This window comes from Aptenodytes patagonicus, chromosome W (genome assembly GCF_965638725.1).
Source record: "Aptenodytes patagonicus chromosome W, bAptPat1.pri.cur, whole genome shotgun sequence".
Taxonomy (NCBI): domain Eukaryota; kingdom Metazoa; phylum Chordata; class Aves; order Sphenisciformes; family Spheniscidae; genus Aptenodytes; species Aptenodytes patagonicus.
In genome coordinates this window covers 17,022,900-17,050,374 of record NC_134981.1, presented here as the reverse complement: position 1 = coordinate 17,050,374, position 27,475 = coordinate 17,022,900, and the positions used below count along the sequence as shown (strand labels likewise).

General features: G+C 45.5%; 1 long non-coding RNA gene across 1 annotated transcript; it reads left to right on the top strand.

Annotated features, from left to right (window-relative positions):
- LOC143171998 (uncharacterized) lies at positions 1-26,765 on the top strand. The gene is made up of 5 exons (XR_012997260.1): positions 1-242; positions 1,343-1,449; positions 5,570-5,647; positions 26,029-26,198; positions 26,621-26,765. It is a non-coding gene; the product is annotated as an uncharacterized LOC143171998 (long non-coding RNA).
- The last annotated feature ends 710 nt before the right edge of the window (positions 26,766-27,475 follow it).

The window sequence follows — 27,475 nt, the reverse complement described above, 5'->3', positions numbered from 1 at the left end:
ACTCTTTCTATCAGGACACTAGTCAGTCTCTTGGTTCTTCAGCTTCTGAAAGTGACCTTATGAGACAGAGATTCGTTGTTGCTTCGCGTTCAGGATTACCCTACCTCATTGTCTCTGATGGATATGTGATGACAGTGCCTAGATTTCCTAACAGCCTTTCACCATCAGGATTTATAAGATCCCTTTTGCTTGATTCAACCCAATGGCTTGAAAATATCCATCGGAATTTGATGAACTCCAAGGTAGGGTTATGAATTTTTTTGTAGGCTTTAAGTGAAAAACTTCATGTGTATAAAAATACACAATTTTTAAACCGAGTACCTCAGTTTACTGTGAAATTTTTATAAATTCCTTTGAATTATAAAGTTGTTTTGAGAATAGTGTTGATCTGGAAAACAATGAATACACAGTTTTCTCTGAAATTGTATTCTCTTGTCTGGGTGACATTTCAGTAAAATGTAGTAAAGGGGACAGTCTAAACTGTCACTATATATTCTTTCTGGAACTGTAAAAGAAATTGGGATTTCTATATCTGTAGAGTTGGTTCGGAGCATTGACAGGTATGCTACTCTGACCAACTCGTCCTTTCAGAATGATGCAGAAAGGATTCTGTAAAACCCCTCTATCTTAGGCCACTACTGTTTTAGAGCAGTCAGCAGCAGTCCCAATGGTGCTATGTGCATGTGTCCACTAGGTCCTCAATTGAGGTTGTCAATTAAGGCTTGCTAAAAGCTTTTTAATTTATTTTTCTGTCACTTCTAAATTAAGCTAAATCTGGGAGAAGGGAAACCTTTGAAGGAAGAGGTCCTGCAACTGTTGCCAAGCACATTAAGTTCAGAATTTTTGTGTTTGCTGATGGAATACCCCTTCTCTTCCCATTCAGTTTTTATTTTGGATTTTTGGAGCAGTGAGATATGATGGTATTCGTGTATAAGCTAGAAGAGTGGGCAAGGATTGAGGGTTTAAAGAGATACGTTACTAGAAGAATGCAAGAAAGTCCTGCATACTAGTAAATTTGTAGGATCATTTGAGGGATCAAGCAAGCAGATTCTTTCAGCATGAAGCAAAATAAAGTTGTCTGGTGCTGAGAAAATTCTGCATTCCCAAAGCATGGTCAATTGATAGTTTTGTTTCTGTACAACGGATGCCTGCTGACCTGTTCTCCCTTTCTGTCTGGGACTTTTAAACTGAAGCTTTTTACAGAAGGGACCAGTTTCCTTGTTTTGTTTAGAAAGTGTCTGGTTTGATCTTGCTATAGACAAATAATGTGTTTTGTGTTATTGTTATTTCTTTTAGTCTAAAGGGAGATATCTATGTTTACTATCACTGTTGTCTTTAAAAGGTAGTCTTTTAAAACACACTCGAATCCAAAGTTCCATCTTTTCCACCATTCCGAAATTCCTGGAAGAGGACACAACAGAAATGAGTGAGAAAACCATGGACTTACTGGTACTTAGTAGCATTTTTCCATTTATAATTATGCAAATGATTTAATTTTAAGGTATTCTATATGTAAATAATATTTTTTCCCCTCATAATATTTTAGGTATATTTGTTCTTACTAGGTATATTTAAAGTAATTAAATATTGATTAAGTTCTCATTTTCTTTATAAATGTGAGGAATATGGTTATTTTTCTCAATTGATACTTGATTTTTGTTTTCGAACATCTTATTTCTTTCAGCAATGCATTAACTTTTTGAAAAATACGTACTAATCTACATATGCATCAGTTTGTTGTAGTTTAAGACTTTAGCTTCACTGTATAATAAAACGTAACATTACTAAATATATGGGGGCTGTAAAGTATATTAATTACTGTCTTGTACTGGCATTCAAGAGCCAGTCTGACTGGGTACGTGGCAAAGCTGACATTACAAACTTTAAAACTGATACTTATACAGCAACAAGATCAGTTGTTCTCAAAAACCTTTTGGCGTGCTTCTGTCTTCTGAAGATGGTTTCTCATACTCTAGCGTGTGCATACTACAGTATGAGAATTTTTTTTGCATCTCATAATGATAATAGTCTTGTGGAGCTTGACTCCCTCACTGTGCCTATTTTCCTAGTTCTTGATGAGAGTACTACTCAGCAATTCAGTTCACTGAAACCTCTGCTTAGAGAGCCTTCTCAAGCAGTAAACCATGATGGGGAAAAAACAAACAAAAACACCCCAAAAAAGGTATGAATGATCTTTACATGGGAGGAAAAAGATGTTGGAACAACTATTTTATTTTTCTGTTATATGGTAATTACAACATCCTTTTGTTTGTTTTCTGTGCCATACTCTATGGAAAAGCGTGATAATCTATTAAAGCGTGCAGATTAGGGCTCAGACCTGTAGTTGAATGTAGTTCAGTTATGGTGACTTAGCTAATTACTGCCAATCTTCAGAGATAATTGGTGGGTTAACAGCTCACACCAGGTCTGGTAGTGCAGCATCAATCCAGGTATTACAGTTTAAGATGTATTTACTGCCTCTTGCTCGTTCCACTCCTTTTCATGCAGAAGTTCTAAACTCTGTGGAGCCAAGAGGCTGCTCATATGCAATATATCTACAATGTCAATTTAGTCAGCAAAGTTTGCACTTGATTATGGATATGGTGTCCTGGAGCAATAAGAAAAACCTCAGTGTGTGGAAACATTAAACTATCAGAGATATTTCTTCTTTGATGATATACACATAAACTTGAAAGAAGCCTAAACTGAAGTGTGCTATTCAGCTATTGGGAAAATACATTATTATCACTGGAGTGTTTCTCTACTGCAGAACTCAAATGAATCAAATTATGTTAATCATGCAAGCAAGCTGTTCCTTTCCAGAGATTTAGAAGCCTAAGAATCATTATAACTCACAAATTTCATCTTATTATAGTAAAATGTATTTTTTAAATAAGCTTAAAATATAATATCATGTTCGTTGTAAATTTGCTAGGCAACTTTCAGTTGTCTCTGAGAAGATAATCCACGTTTTAGATTAATTGTGCTCTAGGTACTGAGCACTGTGCATGTATTACTATGACTGGCTCTGTATGTATTCATAATGGAAGCAGTAGTGCTAGAGAACAAGATGCAAATGTGTTACAGTTCTGTGCAAGCTTTCTCAGGTCCCTGGCAATGTATATTTGCTTGTATTGGCAAGCTTATTGCATATCTGAGCTGGTATATCTAATAGTACCGTGCTGGGCAGCAGGGACTTGTCAGCCCTAGATACATGCTCTGCAGTCAGCTGTTCCCCTGGCTTTGCTTTTCTTTGTTATGCTTTCATTGTATTTTTAATCAGTCTTTTTTATAAAGACACTGATACCTGTTTTGAGGTTTATCTAGGTTATTTCATTTCTTCGTTGCTTAGATAGTCAGGGATTCATTTTGAAGCCAGCGTTTGGGTGCTTGAAGTAGGTTGCTATGTTTACGCAAATTCAGAAGATTCAGTGTTCGTTGGTCAAAAAACAAAAACCAGGGCAAAAAGTTTCTTTGTTTTTTCCCTTATTGTAGTCAAGAAAATAGTTGTTAACATAAAATATAATTTAGTTTTCAGATACATAATGCAAAATATAAGAAAATAGTTTAACCTGTATTATGTACAGAATAGATGTAAGAAAATTTGTTAACTTTTGATGTTTTTGTAATATTATACTTCTTGAACTACAGGTTAATTGTACTATGGCAATTATTGTATAAAAAAATTGGTTTGGTATCAGATGCAGCTGAACAGAAAAGTGTACAAGAATGCAGAAGAAAAGTCTGTCTCATTGCTTCTAAGTCTAAGCAATCCTACAGTCTTCAGGAGTGACCTTAGAACATTTGAAGATTAATTCTGTATGTGGTTAGTACTTTGGAAAGAACTACAACTGTTAAGTAGTTGCATGGTTAACTGAATACTAGAAAATTAGGTCCAACTTAATGACAATCAATAACTGACCACCAGATTATAAGAAAAGTCCTGCTATTAACTTTTTAAATTCTGATCAGAACTCTCTTAAATATTTCATGTCCCAGTATACCTGTAGATTGTATTATATCCTTTAGAGCTTGTTGAGCTAAAAAAAAAAAGACTATATTGACTTCAGTTTGCTTTGAATCATGTCCTAGAGAATCTGAAAGCAGGATCTGAATTCTGATCTCATTTGTACTGTGTTATTTCCTCTGAGGTAGATGGGCATCGCAATGCGTCTTACTGGATTTCTATGCAGAAATCCTGTTCACTCCATGTGATCACTATGGGCATGAATGTGTCGTGTACATGAATGTAGTCAGCCTCAGCTAAGCATCTAATTTAGTGTAACCTAATGTAATAGACTTAATCTAGTATATTTATTTTGCAGATAGCGTATAGTTGTAGCCTCACTTCCTACACAGTAGTGTACTATGCTTTATCTTCCTTTCCCTTTCCACACAGTAATAAATCCAGCTTCCCACTTATGTCTCCCACCACAATTCTGTTTCCTCTCCATATTCTTGATCTCCCTCTCTTAAATATTACTTCTAGCTTTTCTTCCTGCATCACTCTGTACAATACATGAGCTCCTTCATGTCTGTCTCACTCATCCTAACAATACATGCAACTTCCCACCCTTCCTTCCCACCTGTTCCTTATGTTCTTTATTTATGTTCAGTTTGCCAAATAGATATGGCATGTTTTATGGATGATCTACAGTAACATATATGCTGATGGGTCAGCCAATATCTGAACTGGCTAGCTGCTGATAAGCAGGATAGAGTGGCAAATTTGTCCTTGCCTTTTCTTCTATGGTAGTGCTATCCCCCCCCCGCTTCTCTTCTGCCTAGGAGCTGTACTCTTTTATAGTTTTGGGGTGGTTTTTTGTTTATTTCAGCTTAACTTCATGAAATTTAAATATAGGTGTGAGAATCTACCTTTTTGTCAAAGTATTTTGAAATTGACAGATTAAAAATTGGAATGGGAATAGAGGTGGAGAGGTGAAATTTAGAGAGATGAAATGTGTAACAGTCCATAGACCTGTTGTTTGGAAGTGCTTTTACAGTGAAAACATATGTTAAACTTGCCAAATAGTTTTACAACTATTTTTTACAATGAAAAAAACTTCTTCTACATCATAGGAAATCTGAAAACAGATAAGAGAAAATGCTTTTCCCCATTAATAAACTATTGTGGGTTTTGAATACTTGAAGTTTCCAACTATATTTAACATTTATAACCTTGTTGTGTATAATCTAAAAAAATAACCTAATTACTGAAAATCTTGTAGGAGTGACTATAACCTGAATGGATTTTTTTTTTAAATTTAATAGTGACTTAGCAATTAAAAAAAAAAAAGGGGGGGGGTATTCAAAGTCATCTTCTCTCAGATGCTCAAAACTTGGATTTAGCTGTGACAACTTGGATTTAGCTGTGACAACTTGGATTTAGCTGTGACAACTTGGATTTAGCTGTGACAACTTGGATTTAGCTGTGACAATAGAAATTTGCTGGGAGACATTTTACTCTGCTTTTCGTAAATCTGTAATACTGAAGTAAGTGCATCTGTGTTTGCACATGTAAAACTAACTATGTAGAGCTTTTAATTTGTTGTATATTTGATTTTTAAAGGTGAGAAGTGCCTTTTAGGCTCATACAGAGAATCTGTGGACATTTGGAAAAGATCTCTTTGTGAAATCAAGGCAAAAGGTAAGGGATAAAATATTTCTCTTTTTTTGGGGGGTGGGTGGGTGTGTTGAAGTTGTATAATCACTTTATGTAGTTATTTGTGATTCTCTCTTTGCCCTTCAAAAAAGGAGGCAAAACAGATAAAGGATGCATATTTGAAATTAAGCTGGGACTTGAATAGAAACCAGTCAAAACTTAAGTCTGATTGCTCCCTGAGAAAATTCTATGTTGATATCAGAGTTTCCTTGTGAAGTACTTGGTACAGAAAGGTTTTAAGTATATTTCTGAGCAAGAAAGAGACAATTAAAAACAGATGAACAAAAATCAATTCTTTTAGTAGCTGTAAAATCAAAAGTCTTAGTGTTTGGGGAGTAACAAAACAAAATAACTTGTGACAGGAGTTTTATTTAGGCGTTGATTTGAAACAGATATTCCAGAGTCTTTTCCCAGGCATCATGAGGAAAAAAAGGAAAAAAAAAAATTCTAGTTATTGTGATGAGGAATACCTTATGCAGGAAGAATTCAGGATAGTGGAAGTTTGGTGGATGTCTAAGCAATTTCTTTGTGTTTTGGGCATCCCTTCTTTGAAGGCTAGGCTCCCTTGAGCTGTCCTGTCTTTGCGTCTTAACAATTATATGCTGTATTGATTTGAAAACTGCCAGATCTCTAGAAGTGAAACTGTTGTGGATGAGCATTAACTCACTAGCAACTTATAGGTTGAAGTAGGATCATATCTCCCAAAATAGCTGCTCCTCAGTTCTACTCCTTCTCAGAGTATATGTTTACGTAGATATGTTTCTGAAGAGGGAGGAACTAGTACCTTAAGACCTGCTGTGTTGGTTTGTGTTAATTGTTTCTTTTCCAACTGGACTTCTGCCCTTCTTTTCTCTTTTAATGCAGGAGGAAAAAGAATGTGTTTTTTTCAGAGTAGATATTATCTTGCAATATTATTTTGCCACCTGTATCAATATAACTGAGTGTGAGTGTTGTGGTTTAACCCCAGCTGGCAACTAGGAACAAAATTAACTCTATCCCAGCTGAAACCAGGACAATGCTGTGCCAGCACTGCTCAGCAGTAGCCAAAACACTGGTATGTTATCGATACCTTTCTAGCTATCAATACAAAGCACAGCACTATGAGAGCTGCTTTGGGGAAAGTTAACCCAATACAATCACCACCCCTTATTCCATACCATTTGCATCTTGCTCAGGTCCCACATAATTTAGTGTGTGTGTGTATATATGTGTGTATATATATATATAATCTTCTAACCATCCCACTGTATTTAATTCTCATTACTGAAATCCCTTCTTACCAACACTTATGACTTATACTACATACTTAAACCATCTTTATACCCAACATACAGATTTATACATTCTCATTAACTACTCTCCCCTGTCCTTTAACAGATAGATATTACTCTCCTGTTCCATGGGATTCCTCCACTCCTCCAGATGTTCACAAACAGGCTATGACTTGGGCCCCATCTGTCAAGATGGGTGCTCAGGACAGGAGAAGCAGTATGTTTGATTGTTGGACACCAACACTGGCTTGGTTTGAGTCATTGTTGCACTCATCTGGTTCCTTGTGAAACTCACTCTTTGTCAGTTCAGGTTCCTGTTACATTACTTCCTACAATATACAACTCACATCACAGATTACTTTTCCCCTAGGGTTAAATCTCCTTGAGGCACACATTGGGTCTCCCCATCCTTCCGCATTATCCACCAAGTACACCTAGGTCCTTGAGCAAAGACAATCCCATGAATGGGTTTGCCTTTTCCCAAGGGAGAAGCAATCCACGCCGCCTTCCCCAGCCACTTGCTTATGTGCAGTACGGGGACCTTATCTCCTCCCACAGTATGTAGGGGTTTTGTTTGGGCAGGACCAGGATGGTTAGCAGATCCTCTGGTGTTAACCAGCCAAGTGGCTTCTGCTAAATTTATATCCCAATGCTTCTATGCCCCATTGCCCAATGCTCTCAACATAGTCTTTAACAGTCCATTATATCTCTCAATCTTTCAGAGGCTTCTGGGTGATAGGGGATGTGATACACCCACTCAACACCATGTTTCTTAGCCCAGGAGTTTGAGGTTAATTTGGAAGTGAGTCCCATTGTCTGACTCAATTCTTTCTGGGGTACCATGTCGCCACAAAATTTGCCTTTCAAGGCCTAAGATGATGTTTTGGGCAGTGGCATGGTTTACAGGGTATGTTTCTAGCCAACCAGTAGTTGCTTCCACTATGGTGAGTATGTAGTGCTTGCCTTGGCGTGTTCTTGGCAGTGGTCCAATATAGTCAATTTGCCAGGCCTCACCATATCGAAAACCCAGCCACCGCCCTCTATTCCAGGGAGATTTTACTCATGTGGCTTGCTTGATTGCAGCACATGTTTAACATTCATGAGTGACCTGTGTGATGGCCTCCATGGTCAAGTCCACCCCTCGATCATGAGCCCGTCTGTATGTTGCATCTCTCCCTAGGTGTCCCAATGTTTCATGGGCCCACCGAGCTATGAATAGCTCACCCTTACGCTCCCAGTCCAGGTCCACCTGAGCCACTTCAATTTTGACAGCCTTGTCTACTTGTTTGTTGTTTTGATATTCTTCAGTGGCATGGCTTTTGGGCATGTGAGCATCTACATGATGTACGTTATAGCCATGTTTTCTACCCGGGCAGTGATGTTCTGCCACAATGCAGCAGCCCAGATGGGTTTACCCCTGCGCTGCCAATTGGTGGTCTTCCACTGCTGTAGCCACCCCCACAGGGCATTAGCCACCATCCGTGAGTCAGTATAGAGATAGAGTACTGGCCACTTTTCTCGTTCAGCAATCTCTACGGCTAGCTGGATGGCTTTCACTTCTGCAAACTGACTTGACTCACCTTCTCCTTCAATGGCTTCAACAACTTGTCGTGTGGGACTCCACACAGCAGCTTTCCACTTCTGATGCTTTCCTACAACATGATAGGATCCCTTGTTAAACGGAGCATAACGCCTTTCATCTTCTGATAACTCATTATATGGTGGTGCCTCTTGGGCCTGAGCCACCTCCTCAGGCAATGCTCCAAAATCTCTGCCTTCTGGCCAGTCCATGATCTCTTCCAGGATTCCTGGGTGGTTGGGTTTCCCTAGTCGAGCTCATTGCGTGATCAGTGCTACCCACTTACTCCATGTAGCACTGGTTGTGTGATGTGTAGAGGGGATGTTTCCTTTGAACATCCAGTGTAGCATGGGCAATTGCGGTGCCAAGAGAAGATATGTTTCTGTACCAACAACTTCTGAAGCGGCTCGAACCCCCTCATATGCTGCTAGTATCTCTTTTTCAGTCGGGGTGTAGTGGGCTTCTGATCCTCAGTACCCCTGGCTCCAAAACCCTAATGGTCAACCTCAGGTTTCTCCTGATGTTTTCTGCCAGAGGCTCCAGGAGAGACCATGCTCCCCAGCTGCAGTATAGAGTACATTTTGCACAGCTGGTCCTGTCCGGACAGGCCCAAGAGCTACCGCACGAGCTGTCTCCTGTTTGATATGCTCAAAGGCTTGTTGTTGCTCAAGGCCCCACTCAAAATAGTTCTTCTTTTGGGTTACTTGATAAAGAGGGCTCACAAGCTGACTATAACCTGGAATATGCATTCTCCAGAACCCCACAAGGCCTAGGAAAGCTTGTGTTTCCTTCTTGTTAGCTGGTGGAGACATAGTTGCTACCTTGTTGACCACATCCATAGGCACATGATGGCGTCCATCCTGCCAGTTTATTCCCAAGAACTGAATCTCCTGTGCAGGTCCCTTGACCTTGCTTTTCTTTACGGTGAAACCAACTTTCAGAAGAATCTGAATTACTCTTTTTCCCTTCTCAAACACTTCTGCCTTGTTTCCCCACACGATGACGTCATCAATGTATTGTAGGTGTTCAGGGGCATCACCCTGTTCCAGTGCAGTCTGGATCAGTCCATGGCAAATGGTGGGGCTGTGTTTCCACCCCTGGGGCAGTCAGTTCCAGGTGTACTGGACACCCCTCCAAGTGAAAGCAAACTGTGGCCTGCACTCTGCTGCCAAAGGGATTGAGAAAAACGCATTGGCAATGTCAATTGTGGCATACCACTTGGCAACCTTTGACTCCAGTTCATATTGAAGTTCTAGCATGTCTGGCACAGCAGCACTCAGTGGCGGTGTCACTTCGTTCAGGCCACGATAGTCCACTGTTAACCTCCACCCTCTGTCAGACTTTCGCACTGGCCATATGGGACTGTTAAAAAGTGAGTGAGTCTTGCTGATGACTCCTTGGCTCTGCAATTGATGAATCAGCTCATGGATGGGAGCCAGGGAGTCTCGGTTCGTGCGATATTGCTGCTGGTGCACCGTCCTGGTAGAAATTGGCACCTGCTGTTCTTCAACTCGCAGCAATCCCACAACAAAGGGATCTTCCAAGAGGCCAAGCAGGGTAGATAGCTGTTTGATCTTCTCTGTGTTCACAGTGGCTACACCAAAAGCCCATCAGTACCCCTTTAGGTCCTTGAAATACCCTCTCCTGAGGTAGTCTATGCTAAGGATGCACGGAGCCTCTGGGCCAGTCACAATGGGGTGCTTCTGCCACTTGTCCCCTGTTAAGTTCACCTCAGCTTCCAATACAGACAATTCTTGGCATCCCCCTGTCACTCCAGAGATCCAGATGGGTTCTGTGCCCCTATACCCTGATGGCACCAGTGTACACTGTGCACCGGTGTCTCCCAAAGCCTTATACTCCTGTGGGTCTGATGTGCCAGGCCATCGAATCCACACAGTCCAGTATACCCGGTCTTCCCTTTCCTCCTCCTGGCCGAAGGCAGGGACCCTCTATTCCTGTTCCTCGTCAGAGTATTCACTGTCTGCCCCTTGCAATGCCAGACCAGAAGTCCCCTCACCAGGATCAAGGGAGGTGATTTCAGTTCTTTTATGTCTGGGAGATCGCTGATTGCTGTCTTGTGTCTCTACAGCAACTACACTGACAGCCTTCTTGGGTGGCCCCTTCTTAACAGCTGTCTTCCCTCTCAGTTGGCGTACATGGGCTTCCAGCTTAAAGGTGGGTTCACCATCCCACTCCCTCATGTCCTCCCCCTGGTCACGCAGGAAGAACCAGAGTGCGCGACGTGGCGTGCGCCTGGGGCTTCCTTTCCTTCTGGCCGGGGCAGAAGAGGACTGATTTCTTGGGGTGCCCCTGACAGCCCAGGCGCTGGCCCATAGGGATGAGGAGGGACAGGGATTTTCTTCAAAGTTTTGGAGCCAGGAAGACACACGTACATCGCTGCCAAGCTGTTAGAATATGATGCTGGGGCACTTTGATTCACCTTCCTCCACATGGCCCGTGTGCACAGGATGTCATCTGGATCTTTGGAGACCTCATCATCGTCTAGATCACTGTAGATGACTTCCAGCACCACTAATTCTCTCAGGTACTGGATGCCTTCGTCTGTGGTAGTCCACTTTCCTGGGGAGTTCACAAGATCTTCCTTGAATTGGATATCTTGCCCTCACACTTGAGGGGAACCATCTCCAGAGACTGCAAATTGCTGCCTCTTTTCAAATTCTTCTCTCAATTCCCCAGTTCCTAGCAAGGGATCCCAGCTGTTGGGCTTCCTTACCTTCCAATTGCTGAGTGTTGGCCCCGCTGTCCCAGCATTGGAGCAGCCAGGCAGCAATCCGCTCATGTCGAAGGAACAGCTTCTTGATCAAACCTTTCTTTCTCCCTTACTAATCGATGATATGGACCCATTGTTCTCCTTGTCCACTGATTCTTTTTCACTACTGGGGCAATTACTGTAATTGTTGTTTGGGTCCTTATCTCAACCATGGTGTCCTCAGATGCAGTTTGGGTCCCTGCCTCAACCACAGTCCTCTGAGAGTACTGAATTGTGGCTTGATAGGCACAGGCCAGGCCCTAGTACAGTGCTAGAAGCTGTTGGTTTTCATGGGGGTAGGCAAGGCCCCCTTCTATCAGGTGGCACATCAGTTTGCCAGGGCTACTTGCCTATTCAGGTGTAAAGTCCCAGGTAATGGGAGGTGATAACTGCCTTAGGAATCTGCCCAAGTCCTTTCACACACCTGGCTGCCTCTGGGCAAGTTTCAGTATCGCCTCACCCAAAACTTGTCTCCTCTTACACCAGGATGATACCAGATTCCACAAACCTGACAATATGCCAACAGTGTTAATTACTAGTATTAAACAGCTCAGGTAAGGGTGAACAAGGACCTCGGAGCCTGCATAATAAAACTATCCACATCAATCCCGGATTGGAAGAGGGAGATGTATTCCCTCATCTTCTCCACAAGATAGCTCCCCCAGCCCAGTAAGGACATCAATGCCAGGGCAAAGCACATCATAGCCATTATTTGTATTAACATGTTCCCAAGCTCAGCAAAATAAAGAGATAAGCAGTGCAGCAAACAAACTCTGTGACCCACACAGGAGCTTGCCACTTAATAACTATTATAGCTATAGCATACAGTACAAAACTGCCATTGTCTTGTGCCCCATGTTGGGTGCCAAAAAAGACTGTGGTGGGTTCATCTTGGCTGGATGCCAGCTGCCACCAAGCTGCTCTATCACTCCCCTCCTCAGCAGGATGGCGGGGAGAAAATAAGATAGAAAAAAACCCTTGTGGGTCGAGATAAAGGCAGTTTAATAAAGCAAAAGTAAAGACTGCATGTGGAAGCAAAGGAAATGAAAAGATTTATTCTCTACTTCCCATCAGCAGGCACTGTCCAGCCACTTCCCGGGAAGTAGGGCTTCAGTATGCGTAGCAATTGCTTTGGAAGACAAATGCCTTAATAATGAATGCCCCCTCCCCCCCCCTCCTTTCTCTTAGCTTTTATTGCTGAGCAGATGTCACATGGTATGGAATATCCCTTTGGTCAGTTTGGGTCAGCTGTCCTGGCTATGTCTGTCCCAAGATCTTGCCCACCCCCAGCCTACTGGTAAGGGGGGGGGAAATATTGGAGAGACAGCCTTGATGCTGTGGGAGCACTGCTCAGCAGTAGCCAAAACACTGGTGTGTTATCAACACCTTTCTAGCTACCAGTGCAAAACACAGCACTATGAGGGCTGCTTTGGGGAAAATTAACTCTATCTCAGCCAGACCCAATACACCAGGGTAGCAACTCTGCTGACCTTTTTTCTCATTACACTGAAAATTTTTAACTCAGCCATTTTGTGATCACTGTGGCCAAGACAGCCACCTACCATCACATCTCCCATGAGTCCTTCTCTATTCACAAATAACAAGTCTTGGAGGACATCTTTCCTAGTTGGCTCCCTGAGTACTTGTGACAAGAAGTTTTCTCCCACAAACTTCAGGAATTTCCCAGACATGCTCATCACAGCAGTATGGTATTCCCAGTTGATGTCTGGGAAGTTGAAATCTCCCATAAGGACAAGGACTACTGATCCAGAGATTTCTCCTAATTGCCTACAGAGTAACCCATCAGTGCTATCATCCTGGCTGGACAATCAATAGTAGACACCCACAACAACATCTGCTTTGTTTTCCGTCCCCCTAATCCTCACCCAGAGGCTCTCAACCACATCATCCCTAACCTTAAGGGCTGTAGAATCAAATCTCTCCCTTCCTTACATATAGTGCCACTCCTCCACCTCGCCTGCCCTGCCTATCCCTCCTGAACAGCCTGTAGCCCTCCATCCCAGCACTCCAGTCGTGGGACTCATTCCACCAAGTCCTGCTAATACTAGTGATATCGTAGCTCTGGGAACTAACCAGCACTTCCAGTTCATCCTGTTTGTTTCTCGTACTATGTGTGTTGGTGTACAAGCATTTCAGATATGCTCCTGAGCCCTCAGTGCTCCCAGGAGCAGTGTAAATGCTCCCACTAGCATTGCCATCCTCAGGAGATGCCATGCCATGCCAACCTTTGGCTTACCTACTGCAATCCTGTTGGTATCCCCTCCCCCCATCGATTCTAGTTTAAAGCTCTCTCGATCAGTCCCACCAGCTTATGCCCAAAGACGCATTTCCCCCATTGGGACAGGTGAATCCTGTCAGGCCCCAGCATACCTTGTACCTCAAAGACTCTTCCATGGTTTAAAAAACCCAAAGTTTTGGCGGAGGCACCAGTCCTGGAGCCAGGTATTGATGTCCTGGGCTCATCTGTTTCTTCCAAAGTCTCTCCCTATTACTGGGGGTCTGTACTACCTGTGCTCCTGATTTTTTTAGCATTCTTCCCAGGGCTCTGAAATCTCTTTTGATCGACCTCAGACTTTTTGTTGCAACATCACTAGTACCCACGTGTAAGAGCAGGAATGGATAGTAGTCTGAAGGTTGTACTGAGCTCTTCAGTTGTCTGGTGACATCCCTGATTCGGGCCCCAGGGAGGCAACAAACTTCCCTGAAAAGAGGGTCTGGTCTGCAAGTGGGTGCTTCCGTTCCGCATAGGAGTCAATCACCAATGACTATAACTTGCCGTTGTTTCTTCTTGGTGCTGGTCTTAATGCAGGTCTTGTTGTGAGGGGTTGGTTGATCTGACCTTGGCAAGACTGCCTGCATAGGTTCGTCCTCTATCTCATAATGCACTTTGTCTACTGTACCCAGGGCCTCGTACCTATTCTGTAAGGGTATCTTAGAGGATAAGGAGGAGTTTCTCTTACAGCTCCATGCTGTAGCCTTCTTCCACTCCTCCTTATCTCTTGTAATGCTGCCTTCCTCCTGGCACAAAACAGATCCTGGACCTGTGTGCTGATTTTGGCTGGGGTAGAGGTAATTTTCTTCATAGTAGCTAGTATGGGCCTGTTGTTGGTTAACCCGGCAGGCAGCACACAGCCATTTGCTCACTCCCCCCCACCCCCAGTGAATCGGAGGGGGGGGGAGTAAAATTCATGGGTTGAGATAAAGACAGTTTAATAGGACAGAAAAGGAAGGGAAAATAATAATAATAATAATAATGATGATAAAAGAATATGCAAAATAAGTGATGCACAATGCAGTTGCTCACCACCCGCCGACCAATGCCCAGCCAGTTCCCGAGCAGCAATCACCACCCCCCCCGGCCGACTCCCCCCCAGTTTATATACTGAGCATGATGTTGTATCATAGAATCATAGAATAGTTTGGGTTGGAAGGGACCTTTAAAGGTCATCTAGTCCAACCCCCCTGCCGTGGGCAGGGACATCTTCAACTAGATCAGGTTGCTCAGAGCCCCGTCCAACCTGACCTTGAATGTTTCCAGGGATGGGGCATCCACCACCTCTCTGGGCAACCTGTTCCAGTGTTTCACCACCCTCAGCGTAAAATATTTCTTCCTTATATCTACTCTAAATCTACCCCTCTTTAGTTTAAAGCCATTCCCACTTGTCCTGTCACAACAGGCCCTGCTAAAAAGTTTGCCACCATCTTTTTTATAAGCCCCCTTTAAGTACTGATAGGCTGCAATAAGGTCTCCCCAAAGCCTTCTCTTCTCTAGGCTGAACAACCCCAACTCTCTCAGCCTTTCCTCATAGGAGAGGTGTTCCATCCCCCTGATCATTTTTGTGGCCCTCCTCTGGACCCGCTCCAACAGGTCCATGTCTTTCTTATGCTGAGGGCTCCAGAGCTGGACGCAGTACTCCAGGTGGGGTCTCACCAGAGCAGAGTAGAGGGGCAGAATCACCTCCCTCGACCTGCTGGCCACGCTTCTTTTGATGCAGCCCAGGATACGGTTGGCCTTCTGGGCTGCGAGCGCACATTGCTGGCTCATGTCCAGCTTTTCCTCCACCAGTACCCCCAAGTCCTTCTCGGCAGGGCTGCTCTCAATCCCTTCATCCCCCAGCCTGTACTGATACCGGGGGTTGCCCCGACCCAGGTGCAGGACCTTGCACTTGGCCTTGTTGAACCTCATGAGGTTCACACGGGCCCACTTCTCGAGCTTGTCCAGGTCCCTCTGGATGGCATCCCGTCCCTCTGGCGTGTCAACCGCACCACTCAGCTTGGTGTCGTCTGCAAACTTGCTGAGGGTGCACTCGATCCCACTGTCTATGTCATTGATGAAGATATTAAACAGTACCGGTCCCAATACGGACCCCTGAGGGACGCCACTCATCACCAACCTCCATCTGGACATTGAGCCGTTGACCACTACCCTCTGGATGTGACCATCTAACCAATTCCTCACCCACCAGACAGTCCAGCCATCAAATCCATACCTCTCCAGTTTAGAGAGAAGGATGTTGTAGGGGACTGTGTCAAAGGCCTTAGAGGTCCAGACAGACGACATCTGTAGCCCTTCCCGTGTCCACTGATGTAGTCACTCCATCCTAGAAGGCCACTAGGTTAGTCAGGCAGGACTTGCCCTTGGTGAAGCCATGCTGGCTGTCTCGAATCACCTCCCTGTCCTCCATGTGCCTTAGCATAGCTTCCAGGAGGATCTGTTCCATGATCTTCCCAGGCACAGAGGTGAGACTGACTGGCCTGTAGTTCCCCGGGTCTTCCTTTTTTCCCTTTTTAAAAATGGGGGTTATGTTTCCCCTTTTCCAGTCAGTGGGAACTTCTCTGGACTGCCACTTCTCCTCAAATACGATGGATAGTGGCTTAGCAACTTCATCCGCCAGTTCCCTCAGGACCTGTGGATGGATCTCATCAGGTCCCATGGACTTGTGCACCTTCAGGTGCCTTAGATGATGGTCTCGCACCTGATCTTCTCCCACAGTGGGCAGCTCTTCATTCTCCCAGTCCCCGCCTTTGCCTTCTGCGGCTTGGGCGGTGTGGCTTGAGCACTTGCCAGTGAAGACCGAGGCAAAAAAATCATTGAGTACCTCTGCCTTCTCCATATCCCGGGTAACCAGGTCTCCCGTTTCCTTCCGGAGAGGGCCCACATTTTCCCTCGTCTTCCTTTTATCCCCGACGTACCTATAGAATCTTTTCTTGTTGCCCTTGACGTCCCTGGTCAGATTTAATTCTATCAGGGCTTTAGCTTTCCTAACCTGATCCCTGGCTGCTCGGACAATTTCTCTGTATTCCTCCCAGGCTACCTGTCCTTGCTTCCACCCTCTGTAGGCTTCCTTTTTGTGTTGGAGTTTGCCCAGGAGCTCCTTGTTCATCCATGCAGGCCTCCTGGTGTTTTTGCCTGACTTCCTCTTTGTTGGGATGCATCGCTCCTGAGCTTGAAGGAGGTGATCCTTGACTATTACCCAGCTTTCTTGGGCCCCTCTTCCCTCCAGGGCTTTGTCCCATGGCACTCTGTCAAGCAGATCCCTGAAGAGGCCAAAGCCTGCTCTCCTGAAGTCCAGGGTAGTGAGATTGCCGTGCGCCCTCCTCGGTGCCCTCAGGATCTTGAACTCCACCATTTCGTGGTCACTGCAGCCCAGGCTGCCCTTGAGCTTCACATTCCCCACCAGCCCCTCCTTGTTGGCGAGAACAAGGTCCAGCATAGCACCTCTCCTCGTTGGCTCCTCTACCACTTGGAGAAGGAAGTTATCATCATCGACACATTCCAGGAACCTCCTGGATTGCTTATGCCCTGCCGTGTTGTCCCTCCAACAGATGTCGGGGTGGTTCAAGTCCCCTATGAGGACCAGGGCTTGTGAACGTGAGGCTGCTCCTATCTGTCTATAGAGGGCCTCTATATGGTATACCATTCCTATGGTATGGAATATCCCTTTGGCCAGTTTGGGTCAGCTGTCCTGGCTGTGCCCCCTCCCAGCTTCTCGCTGGCAGGGCATGGGAAGCTGAAAAGTCCTTGACTAGTGTAAGCATTACTTAGCAACAACTAAAACATCCGTGTGTGATCAACATTATTCTCATCCTAAATCCAAAACACAGCACTGTACCAGCTAATTAACTCTATCCTAGCCGAAACCAGGACAGGGCCTATGTTTTGGATTTGTGCTGAAAACAGTGTTTCCTCATGTCCTGGTTTCGGCAGGGATAGAGTTAATTCCTTTTCTAGTAGCTGGTACAGTGTTTTGGATTTAGGATGAGAACAAAGTTGATAACGCACCGATGTTTTAGTTGTTGCTAGGTAATGCTTACACTAGCCAAGGACTTTTCAGCTTCCCATGTTCTACCGACTGAGAAGGCTGAAGGTGCACAAGAAGCTGGGAGGGGGCACAGCCAAACTGGCCAAAGGGACATTCCATACCATGGGACGTCATGCTCAGTACATAAACTGGGGAAAGCTGGCCGGGGGGGCCGCTGCTCGGGGACTGGCTGGGCATCGGTCGGCGGGTGGTGAGCAATTGTACTGTGCATCACTTGCTTTGTGTATTATTATTATTATTATCATATTATTATTATTATCATTTTATTTCAATTATTAAACTGTTTTTATCTCAACCCACGAGTTTTTCTCACTTGTGCTCTTCCAATTCTCTCCCCCATCCCACCGGGTGGGGGGGGAGTGAGCGAGCGGCTGCGTGGTGCTTAGTTGCCGACTGAAGTTAAACCACGACAGTCCTTTTTGGCGCCCAACGTGGGGCTCGAAGGGTTTGAGATAATAACAGGTTAACCGGAGCGTATTAAAGAACTTATATCTGTTAGTAGTTGTGGGTCACAATGTTGGTTTCTCTGTTCTCAATATTGATTTGTATAATCTGCATCGCGCTCTTTTTCCTGCTGTACATGTTAAAGATTGGTGTTGGGTTTTGCAGTTTGCTGTGGTCTGCAGTGAATAGTAATGTCTCGCTTGTGAGGTTTGTTTTTAGAACATTGACCTTGACATTAGTGTGGTATGTAAACTTCGCAATGAAGCCGTTACTGTACCACGGAGATCATTTCGTGGAGACAACTAGCAATTGCAGTAACTTTTCTGAGAGTTTTTTTACGGAGGAAATACAGAATGGCAGGGTCACTACCTTCTTCTATAATGTTTCCTCCTTCATTACAGTAATTTTTCAGTATTTTGAACATCCTTGGGCAGTTAAGATACTTCTATTAATACTTCTTGGGAATACTGTTTCGGTTTTGTCTAAAGTTGGTAAGCAATTTAAGAATATCATCCAGAGGTCTGCCCCAAGGCTGAATAATTATGAGTGGCAGGGTGTGTGGGACAAGATGGGCAAGTACCTAGGCCAATGGGCACCCCCAGTGTTTTGGAACTTCACCCCTGAGCAAGTGCAGAATCCTGAAAAGTTAGTGGAATATTTGGAAAAAGTATGCTGTCACCCTGGCAACTCCAGAGAGATGCAGCTCATTGCAACGTGCTGGGGCCTGGCCCATGCCTACCGAGCCCTGTTCAACACCATTCAGTGCCCTCAAAGGGAAGGGAAGGTCTCTGGCTCTGACAGTAAAACGACACGCACTGCGGCCACTCAGACCCGGGCAACGCGCCCTGCGGCCACTCCGACCCCAGCGACAGGCCGTGCAGCCACTCAGACCCCGGCAACAGGCCCTGCGGCCACTCAAACCCGGGCAACACGCACTACGGCCACTCCAACCCCAGCGACATGCACTACGGCCACTCAGACCCCGGCGACATGCACTGCGGCCACTCAGACCCTGGCGACATGCACTGCGGCCACTCCAATCCCGGCGACATGCACTGCAGCCACTCAGACCCCGGCGACATGCACTGCGGCCATTCAGACCCCGGCGACATGCACTGCGGCCACTCCAATCCCGGCGACATGCACTGCAGCCACTCAGACCCCGGCGACATGCACTGTGGCCACTCAGACCCTGGCGACATGCACTGCGGCCACTCCAATCCCGGCGACATGCACTGAGGCCACTCAGACCCCGGCAACAGGCCCTGCGGCCACTCAGGCTCCGGTGACATGCACGTGCACTGTGGCCACTCCAACCCCGGCGACAGGCCCTGCGGCCACTCAGACTCCAGTGACATGCACTTGCACTGTGGCCACTCCAACCCCGGCGACAGGCCCTGCGGCCACTCAGACTCCGGTGACATGCACGTGCACTGTGGCCACTCCAACCCCGGCAACAGGCCCTGCGGCCACTCAGACTCCAGTGACATGCACTTGCACTGTGGCCACTCCAACCCCGGCGACAGGCCCTGCGGCCACTCAGACTCCGGTGACATGCACTTGCACTGTGGCCACTCCAACCCCGGCGACAGGCCCTGCGGCCACTCAGACTCCGGTGACATGCACTTGCACTGCAGTCACTCAGACCCCGGCAACAGGCCCTGCGGCTACTCGGACTCCGGTGACATGCACTTGCACTGCGGCCACTCCAACCCCGGCGACATGCACTGCGACCACTCCAACCCCGGCAACAGGCCCTGTGGCTGAACCAAAGAACCAGCCTGTGCCGGTATCAGTCGCCCCTGTACACAAGAAGAAATTTTGGAAGCGGAAGTCGGCTCGTTTAGTAAGGGAGGAAGAAGCTTCTTCTAAAAGGGAACCGGAGGAAGAACTGTACGAGTACCCTGGAGAAGGGCCATCACGAGAACGGGAGGAGGAGACCCGGCCGCTGATCGGGGAGGAGGAAGAGGAAGAACTCATAAACGAGGCAGTGACCACCCGATCTCTATCCCTGAGTGAGCTGCGAGATATACGAAAAGATTTCAGCCGTCGTCCAGGTGAGCATATTGTCACCTGGCTGCTCCGATGCTGGGATAATGGGGCCAGTAGCCTGGAATTAGAGGGTAGGGAAGCCAAGCAGCTGGGATCCCTTTCTAGGGAAGGGGGCATTGATAAAGCAATTGGAAAAGGGACACGTATCCTCAGCCTTTGGAGGCGACTCTTGTCAAGCGTGAAGGAAAGGTATCCCTTTAAGGAAGATGTCATATGTCGCCCAAGCAAGTGGGCCACCATGGAGAAGGGTATCCAGTTTCTGAGAGAATTAGCTGTGCTGGAGGTCATTTATGGTGACCTGAACAATAAACAACTCTCCAAAGATCCAGACGAAGTCAAGTGCACACGACCCATGTGGCGGAAGTTTATAAGGAGCTCACCATCGTCATACGCCAATTCATTGGCAGTGATGACCTGGAAAGATGGAGAGGAACAAACAGTGGATGAATTGGCTAGTCAACTCCGGCAATACGAGGAAAGTCTTTCTTCCTCCATCGTCTCGGCTGTGGAGAAACTGTCCGAAAAACTGTCCCGGGAGATCCAGCAACTCAGAGAGGATAGGTCCTACTCCTCACCTGTACGGACCAGTATCTCGGCTATTAGAAGTAAGCGTTCTTTTGCTCAAGAGAGAGAATATAAAGGGTACACACCACGGGGCACCCTATGGTTTTATCTGCGTGACCACGGAGAGGACATGAGGAAGTGGGATGGGAAACCTACCGCAGCCCTAGGGGCACGGGTACGCGAATTGCAAGGGAAAACAATCACAGAAAGAGGTTCTTCTAGGAAAATTGCTGCTCCAGTTTCCAGCGGGCAGTTCCCCAGAGAGAGTAGAAGGGCTGATCTTACTCTTGATCTTAATGAAGAAACTTCTGACCCGTACGTACAAGAAATGAGAAACGAGTACTGTGATGAGGATTAGAGGGGCCCTGCCTCCAGCCAGGGGGAGGAAAGGGACAACCGGGTTTACTGGACTGTGTGGATTCGGTGGCCTGGCACGTCAGACCCACAGAAGTATAAGGCTCTGGTAGACACCGGTGCACAGTGTACCCTAATGCCATCAAGCTATATAGGGGCAGAACCCATCTGTATTTCTGGGGTGACGGGGGGATCCCAACAGCTAACTGTATTGGAAGCCGAAGTGAGTCTAACTGGGAACGGGTGGCAGAAGCACCCCATTGTGACTGGCCCAGATGCTCCATGCATCCTTGGCATAGACTACCTCAGGAGAGGGTATTTCAAGGACCCAAAAGGGTACCGGTGGGCTTTTGGTATAGCTGCCTTGGAGATGGAGGAAATTAAACAGCTGTCCACCTTGCCTGGTCTTTCGGAGGACCCCTCTGTTGTGGGGTTGCTGAAGGTCGAAGACCAACAAGTGCCAATTGCTACCACCACAGTGCACCGGCGGCAATATCGCACCAACCGAGACTCCCTGATTCCCATCCATAAGCTGATTCGTCGACTGGAGGGCCAAGGAGTGATCAGCAAGACCCGCTCACCCTTTAACAGTCCCATATGGCCAGTGCGGAAGTCTAATGGAGAGTGGAGACTAACAGTAGACTATCGTGGCCTAAATGAAGTCACGCCACCGCTGAGTGCCGCTGTGCCAGACATGCTAGAACTTCAATACGAACTGGAGTCAAAGGCAGCCAAGTGGTATGCCACAGTTGATATTGCTAATGCGTTTTTCTCAATCCCTTTGGCAGCAGAGTGCAGGCCACAGTTTGCTTTCACTTGGAGGGGCGTTCAGTACACCTGGAACCGACTGCCCCAGGGGTGGAAACACAGCCCTACCATTTGCCATGGACTAATCCAGACTGCACTAGAACAGGGTGGAGCTCCAGAACACCTGCAATACATTGATGATATCATTGTGTGGGGCAACACAGCAGGAGAAGTTTTTGAAAAAGGGAAGGAAATAGTCCAAATCCTGCTGAAGGCCGGTTTTGCCATAAAACAAAGTAAGGTCAAGGGACCTGCACAGGAGATCCAATTTTTAGGAATAAAATGGCAAGATGGACGTCGTCAGATCCCAATGGATGTGATCAACAAAATAACAGCCATGTCTCCACCAACTAGCAAAAAGGAAACACAAGCTTTCTTAGGCGTCGTGGGTTTTTGGAGAATGCACATTCCAAATTACAGTCTGATTGTAAACCCTCTCTATCAAGTGACCCGGAAGAAGAACGATTTCAAATGGGGCCCTGAGCAACGACAAGCTTTTGAACAAATTAAACGGGAGATAGTTCATGCAGTAGCCCTGGGGCCAGTCCAGGCAGGGCAAGAGGTAAAAAATGTGCTCTATACCGCAGCCGGGGAGAACGGCCCTACCTGGAGCCTCTGGCAGAAAGCACCAGGGGAGACTCGAGGTCGACCCCTAGGGTTTTGGAGTCGGGGATACAGAGGATCCGAGGCCCGCTATACTCCAACTGAAAAAGAGATATTAGCAGCATATGAAGGGGTTCGAGCTGCTTCAGAAGTGATCGGCACTGAAGCACAGCTCCTCCTGGCACCACGACTGCCGGTGCTAGGCTGGATGTTCAGAGGGAGGGTCCCCTGTACACATCATGCAACTGATGCTACATGGAGTAAGTGGGTCGCACTGATCACACAACGGGCTCGAATAGGAAACCCCAGTCGCCCAGGAATCCTGGAAGTGATCATGGATTGGCCAGAGGGCAAAGATTTTGGAATATTGCCAGAGGAGGAGGTAACGCGTGCTGAAGAGGCCCCAATGTATAATGAACTACCAGAAAATGAGAAGCAATATGCCCTGTTCACTGATGGGTCCTGTCGTCTTGTGGGAAAACATCGGAGGTGGAAAGCTGCTGTATGGAGTCCTATGCGACAAGTTGTAGAAACTGCTGAAGGAGAAGGTGAATCGAGCCAATTTGCAGAAGTAAAGGCCATCCAGCTGGCTTTAGACATTGCTGACCGAGAAAAGTGGCCAGTGCTCTATCTCTATACTGACTCATGGATGGTGGCAAATGCCCTGTGGGGGTGGTTGCAGCAATGGAAGCAGAGCAACTGGCAGCGCAGAGGCAAACCCATCTGGGCTGCCGCATTGTGGCAAGATATTGCTGCCCGGGTGGAGAACCTGGTTGTAAAAGTCCGTCACGTAGATGCTCACGTACCCAAGAGTCGGGCCACTGAAGAACATCAAAACAACCAGCAGGTGGATCAGGCTGCTAAGATTGAAGTGGCTCAGGTGGATCTGGACTGGCAACATAAGGGTGAATTATTTCTAGCTCGGTGGGCCCATGACACCTCAGGCCACCAAGGAAGAGATGCAACATATAGATGGGCTCGTGATCGAGGGGTGGACTTGACCATGGACACTATAGCCCAGGTTATCCATGAATGCGAAACATGCGCTGCAATCAAACAAGCCAAGCGGTTAAAGCCTTGTTGGTATGGAGGACGATGGTTGAAATATAAATATGGGGAGGCCTGGCAGATCGATTATATCACACTCCCACAAACCCGCCAAGGCAAGCGCCACGTGCTTACAATGGTGGAGGCAGCCACCGGATGGCTGGAAACATATCCTGTGCCCCATGCCACCGCCCGGAACACTATCCTGGGCCTTGAGAAGCAAGTCCTATGGCGACATGGCACCCCAGAAAGAATTGAGTCAGACAATGGGACTCATTTCCGAAACAACCTCATAGACACCTGGGCCAAAGAGCACGGCATTGAGTGGGTGTATCACATCCCCTATCATGCACCAGCCTCTGGGAAAATTGAACGATACAATGGACTGTTAAAGACTACGCTGAGAGCAATGGGTGGCGGGACGTTCAAACATTGGGATACGCATTTAGCAAAGGCCACCTGGTTAGTCAACACTAGGGGATCTGCCAATCGAGCAGGCCCTGCCCAGTCAGAACTTTTACGTACTGTAGATGGGAATAAAGTTCCTGTAGTGCACATAAAAAATATGCTGGGGAAGACAGTCTGGGTTATTCCTGCCTCAGGCAGAGGCAAACCCATCCATGGGATTGCTTTTGCTCAAGGACCTGGGTGCACTTGGTGGATAATGCGGGAGGATGGGGAAGTCCGATGTGTACCTCAAGGGGATTTGATTTTGGGTGAGAATAGCCAATGATCTGAATTATGTGATGTTAAGTACTAATTATAGTTATAATAGTTATACTAATAATACACAGATATACTAATAATACTAATAATATTATATGCCATACTAATGTTATTACAATAAGAATCACCCAGACTAATGAAGAATAACTTCAGTGAAACCAAGCAAAGCACAGTGATGATGGTACCAGAACTGGCTTCAACATGGAACAATCCAACACCACATACCATCTCCATTTTTCCTGCCCTGAAAGATTATTATGACAGATGGAGCCCGAAGTCATGGACTAAATGAACTCACCGAACATTTTAGAGGGATGGCCCACAGACGAAGGGAATGATATCTCTGTGTGTGTATATATATATATAAAGGGGTGGTGATTAATGAAAATGTACTGGAAAATATGAGACTTGAGCATGACGCAGATGGTATAGAATAAGGGGTGGATATTGTCCTGGTTTCGGCAGGGATAGAGTTAATTCCTTTTCTAGTAGCTGGTACAGTGTTTTGGATTTAGGATGAGAACAAAGTTGATAACGCACCGATGTTTTAGTTGTTGCTAGGTAATGCTTACACTAGCCAAGGACTTTTCAGCTTCCCATGTTCTACCGACTGAGAAGGCTGAAGGTGCACAAGAAGCTGGGAGGGGGCACAGCCAAACTGGCCAAAGGGACATTCCATACCATGGGACGTCATGCTCAGTACATAAACTGGGGAAAGCTGGCCGGGGGGGCCGCTGCTCGGGGACTGGCTGGGCATCGGTCGGCGGGTGGTGAGCAATTGTACTGTGCATCACTTGCTTTGTGTATTATTATTATTATTATCATATTATTATTATTATCATTTTATTTCAATTATTAAACTGTTTTTATCTCAACCCACGAGTTTTTCTCACTTGTGCTCTTCCAATTCTCTCCCCCATCCCACCGGGTGGGGGGGGAGTGAGCGAGCGGCTGCGTGGTGCTTAGTTGCCGACTGAAGTTAAACCACGACACCTCACATAAATGTTTCCTCCTAATCAAATTCTTTAACAGATGCAGGACTTGATTACAAGAGCAGAATTTATGATCAGACTGAAAAAGATTGAGGAGAGAATCAGTCTGAAACTTAGGAAATAAATACTGTGGGTTGATTCCATTCTCCCTTACACCAGAATTATACTAGTGGCATTATAGAGATCCTATTTCGCTAGTCAAATGTCAGTTTATTTGAGTTAGCAATGCAGGAAAGGGAGAGAAGCAGTGGTAAGCAGATAGGCATTTTTCTGAATCACTCATCTCTACACATGTGGAAAGTCATTCTCCTGCTTTCCATATATTCTCATTTTTAAATCATTTTAAAAAATACAGGTTGATCTATCTCTGATTTCGCATCACCTTCTTGTATGTGTTTCTCCAGTATATCCCATCACTATTAAGGGTTTCACTGAAGTTCCAAGTCTTCTAAGAGGCATAAATCCAGGATTTACATAGTTTTATTCCTCTATCAAATAATGTAGCAATGTCCCTTTTTGGGGACTGCACTGCAGGACCTGGATGCTGTAGGCACCATGCATAGTCCTATTCCGCTTTGTGTTCTACCACCCTGGGAAGACAGTTCAGAGCATGAGGCTGGAAGGGACCAGCAGCATTTTCTCACTGTAATCCCGCATCAGTTCAAGACAACAGGGCATGCTGTTTTTACTTGTGTTTACACGTGGCTTCATTTCTTAGAACTTGGAGCTTCTGTTCTTGGGGAAGTTTCAAGACATTCAGAAGAAAACAGCAAGAAATGTTACAGTGCTATGGTTGGCTTGTTTTCTCCTCAGCTGCTGAGTACAGACTTGGCAGAACATCAAAACAAAAGCCTCCACATGTTGCTACTGCAGTTCAGACAGAAGGTGTTGATCAAGAGACTCATCAAGATATAGTAAGTCCTTGGACTGTGCCTGATGATAGCTGAAGAATACTTGAAGATGCTCATGACTCCTTGTTTCAGGTAAGATGTCTAATTATTCTAGGAATGATTTGATACCTGCCATTTAACACTGGTCCTTCATTTACTTCTGCTGTATTTAAAACGCGGTTCTCTATTCAAAATGTGTGGGTGGGATAGATGCAGAAGGAAATTATGGTGATTCAACAGAGCTACATTTTGTCTTTACAAGCAAAGTAATTCTTGTGGGCCTTGCAAATGAATGTTCTTTATAACAACTGTATAGGCACGTTGTCTGTCCAGGCAACAGACACTACTGGTAGTGCATAAACAGGAACATAAATTGCATTTGTTGCAGAATTGATCAGATACCTAACTTGATGAGCACATGTTTGAAAAGAGCAGGATCATTTCTACTGGCTACACAGAGGTCTTGTCCATGAATGATATGCAATGATTTGGTTCATCTTCTTTTCCTCCAATAGGCCTCTGCACTGCATATTGTTAGTTTCTCTCCTCTCAACATTATCGACACTGATGATGGTGTTTCTGAAAGCACGGGAAGTATCCTCAGCAAACTGGACTGGAATGCAACTGAGGCTATGGTAGCAGATGTGGAAGACAAGTGAACAAAATTTCTCAGCTGCTGTGCACTTCCAAACAGTTGCTGGTGTTTGGTTTCATTTTTTTTTAAATAATCATTATTCTACTTTAAATGGATTGAGGCTTGCATTGGTTGTCTTCTTAAGCAGCACAGAAACTCTCATTGCTTTCAGTCTTGCCTAGATGAAATTCAATTCCTTAACATGTAGTTTGCTTTCCATATGTCTTCAAGTCAACAAGAACTAAATATAGTTGGTAAATGCAGACCAATGGTCTTAAACAAGAACTTCTGGGTCAGCTACTTTGCCCCTCTCAAATACATAAAATTTTATTCTATTTTAAGAGCACTGCACAACTGTTTTACCTTTGTATTTAATATTTAACATCATTATTGATGAAGTGATTTTTGTAACTTAACAATTGTGATAAACTAATTTAATAAAAGTGAGTTCATTAGTTTCTGCTGTAAAGTGATTTACACATGGAGCACTGTTATTGCTGTGTACCACTATGACTGTACGTGTGCATGTGCACTACCCTAGTATTTTAAACCCAGGTTACTTGTACAATAGTTTAGAGAAATCTTAAAACAGTTTGAATGATAGAAAGAGGTACAACTAGTCAGGCAGCAATAAAGTAAATACGGACTTTTGTTAGGAAAATCAGACACCAGTATAAGACACTAAGGACAAGTACTTACTGAGGTAAAGAAAAATATCACTGTTCATCCATCTATA